The sequence below is a fragment of the Corvus cornix genome, chromosome 3 (genome assembly GCF_000738735.6).
Source record: "Corvus cornix cornix isolate S_Up_H32 chromosome 3, ASM73873v5, whole genome shotgun sequence".
NCBI classification, from domain to species: Eukaryota; Metazoa; Chordata; class Aves; order Passeriformes; family Corvidae; genus Corvus; species Corvus cornix.
This window is the reverse complement of record NC_047056.1, coordinates 112,339,286-112,342,692: the sequence shown is the minus strand read 5'-3', so window position 1 is coordinate 112,342,692 and position 3,407 is coordinate 112,339,286.

The window sequence follows — 3,407 nt, the reverse complement described above, 5'->3', positions numbered from 1 at the left end:
CAAATACCAGTTCCCACAGCACCTCCAGGGGGATGGAGGCTACCCCACAGAGCAGCTGTGCCTCAGTCTGTGGGGTCTGAGGGTGTTTCACGAGGGTGGGGGGCTGTGGGGCCGTGGGGATGGGAGGGGTGAACACCTGAGAGCCCAGGCAGTGCCTCCTGTGAGGCTCAGGGGGGTTAACACCCATAAAGTTCATTCCAAGGGAGCTGTGTGGAATCACAGAATCAGGGAATGGTCTGGGTGGGCAGGGACACGTTCCACTATCCCAGGCTGCTCCAGGCCCCATCCAACCTGGCCTTGGACACTTCCAGGGATCCAGGGGCAGCCACAGCTGCTCTGGGCACCCTGTGCCAGCGACCCCAGGAGACCCCAGGAGAGAAGGAGCTCCCCAAAGCACCGGCCCTCCCTGAGGAGTTCCCACTGCTGAGCATGGGAAGGAACAGGGAGACAGCTTTTCCTCCTCGGGCAGGAGCAGCTGCCCAGGCGAGCAGCCCTTTCACAGCCCTGCTCGTGCCCTGGAGGTGGGAATGTGTGTTTAGCTCTGGGTTCCCACCAAAGGCTTCCCAGTCCCTGCAGGAAAATGCAGAGAGGGTGAGTCCTGTGCTGCTCCCAGCCCATGGCAGCACTGAGGGCAGCAACAGAGACGTGTTCGTGTTTTAAGTTTCACCCAGGACTCCCAAACCTCAGCAAATCCAGCCCTGGGAGAGACCCCTCTTTTCCCTTTGATGATGTGGATCAGTGCAAACCCCCATAAGAGGAGAATTAATCGTCCTTATTATGAATCTTTGCACCTATCTACGAGATTAAAATGTCACTAATTAGAATTTCAAATCATTCCCAGACACCGGAATCACCAAACCTGCAGCGTTAACGAGACACACGGGCAACAAACTGGACAAACTCCGGCTGAACTCAGCACCAGGCGCGAGGATAAAAATTCAGGTCGCCAAACCCAAACACCTCCGCAATCCCTCTCAGGGGTAATTGCCCAGAACAGGCTGTCACCCATCCCTGCCCGCTGGCATCCGCACGGACAGTGCCAGGCTGATTCCATCAGGCAGGGGCTCAACAACCTCGAACCCGAAGGAATCCCGGGCAGGACGGCACCAGCAGCCATCCATCCCCTGCAGAGGGAGCCCCAGGAATGCCTGATGACCCGATTTGCACGCTCTGGCTTTGTTCTTCTCCAGAGATAAAGCAGTGGAGGCTGAGGAGTCGGAGCCTCTCCGGGTGAGCGAGATCTGTGAGATCTGGATCAGAGGCTGGATCCACCCTCCCTTCCAGCAACCCCTCTGGGGGAGCAGCAGTGCCCAGTGCAGACACCACAGCCCCTCTTCAGGAAAAATCTGGATTTTTTATTTTTTTCCCCTGAAAATCTGGAGAGTCCTTCATCTTCTTCCCACTCCCTAGAACTTTTCCTGGGAGCACAGGGGTTTGTGGACAGCCCTTCTCACTCTCACAGATACTCTCGGGGTAAATGCTGGATTTCAGCATCACCAGCCTTGAATCTCGTTTGGAATCACAGGATAATTTCGGTTGGAAGGGACCTTAAAGCCCATCCCATCCCACCCCCTGCCATGGGCAGGGACACCTTCCATTATCCCAGGTTGCTCCAAGCCCTGTCCAGCCTGGCCTTGGACACTTCCAGGGATCCACATCCCTGCTCTCACCTCTGCTAATAGATTTAGTGGCAAGGTTTGGGTTTTAACAGTGCCCAAGCTCTCTGGCCTTCCTGACAGGGATGTATTTACAGGAATAAACCATGGAAAAGCACTCGAGCTTATGCACCCCTGACCCTGCAGCCTCACCACCGGCTGTGGGATGTTGGCAGTGCCACAGCTGGGTGGCTTTGGAGAAGAACCTGAGTGGGATTTCACGTGCGGTGAGGCCAGGCTGAATTTTTTGGACTTTCCCCCATTTTTTGCAGGAGCAGGACGGCGCTGGGCTGGGGTCAGCAGGGCTCAATTCCCGCGGGTTTGGACCCAAACTGCGGCTGCCCATGGCCTCGGTGACCACCGACCTCAGCCCGGCTCCCTGCCCGCCCCGGGGCTGCGGCTCGGACACCCTGCCCGCTCCGCTCCATTCCCGATCCCTGCCCGCTCCCGCTCCATTCCCGATCCCTGCCCGCGCCCGCTCCCGCTCCACTCCCGATCCCTGCCCGCTCACGCTCCATTCCCGATCCCTGCCCGCTCCATTCCCGATCCCTGCCCGCTCCGCTCCACTCCCGATCCCTGCCCGCTCCATTCCCGATCCCTGCCCGCTCCCGCTCCACTCCCGATCCCGCTCCCGCTCCATTCCCGATCCCTGCCAGCTCCCGCTCCATTCCCGATCCCTGCCCGCTCCACTCCCGATCCCTGCCCGCTCCATTCCCGATCCCTGCCCGCTCCCGCTCCACTCCCGATCCCTGCCCGCTCCACTCCCGATCCCTGCCCGCTCCATTCCCGATCCCTGCCCGCTCCATTCCTGATCCCTGCCAGCTCCCGCTCCATTCCCGATCCCTGCCAGCTCCCGCTCCATTCCCGATCCCTGCCCGCTCCCGCTCCATTCCCGATCCCGATCCCTGCCCGCTCCATTCCCGATCCCTGCCCGCTCCCGCTCCATTCCCGATCCCGATCCCTGCCCGCTCCCGCTCCACTCCCGATCCCTGCCCGCTCCATTCCCGATCCCTGCCCGCTCCCGCTCCACTCCCGATCCCTGCCGGTCCATTCCCGATCCCTGCCCGCTCCGCTCCACTCCCGATCCCTGCCCGCTCCACTCCCGATCCCTGCCCGCTCCATTCCCAGTCCCTGCCCGCTGCGTCCCCGCTCTGTTCTCAATCCGTGGCCGCTCCATTCCCCCGTCCGCTCCCTTCCCAATCCCCGCCCACTCTATTCCCCCCGTCCGTTCCCATTCCCGCTCCATTCCCTCTCTCTACCCGCTCCATTCCCTCTCTATTCTCACTCCCGCTCCATTCCCAATCCCTGCCCGTTCCCTTCCCGCTCCGTTCCCAATCCCCGCCCACTCCATTCCCCCGTCCGTTCCCATTCCCGCTCCATTCCCGATCCCTGCCCGCTCCACTCCCGATCCCTGCCCGCTCCATTCCCAGTCCCTGTCCGTTCCCTTCCCGCTCCGTTCCCAATCCCAGCCCACTCCATTCCCCCTGCCCGTTCCCTTCCCGCTCCATTGCCGATCCCAGCCCGATCCAGTCCCGCCCCTTTACGGGAGCCCCGCCCAGGCCCCGCCCCCTCAAGCCCCGCCCCCCGCGGGTCCCTTTCCCATTGGCTCCCCTCCAGGCCCCGCCCCCTCCCGCGGGCCCCGCCTCTAGCCCCGCCCATTACCCTTAACAGCCCCGGAACGTTTATGGCGGGGCCATGCCGCACGCCGGACCATTTAACCACTTCCCCGGCTCCCTGAGGATGGCGGCCGCG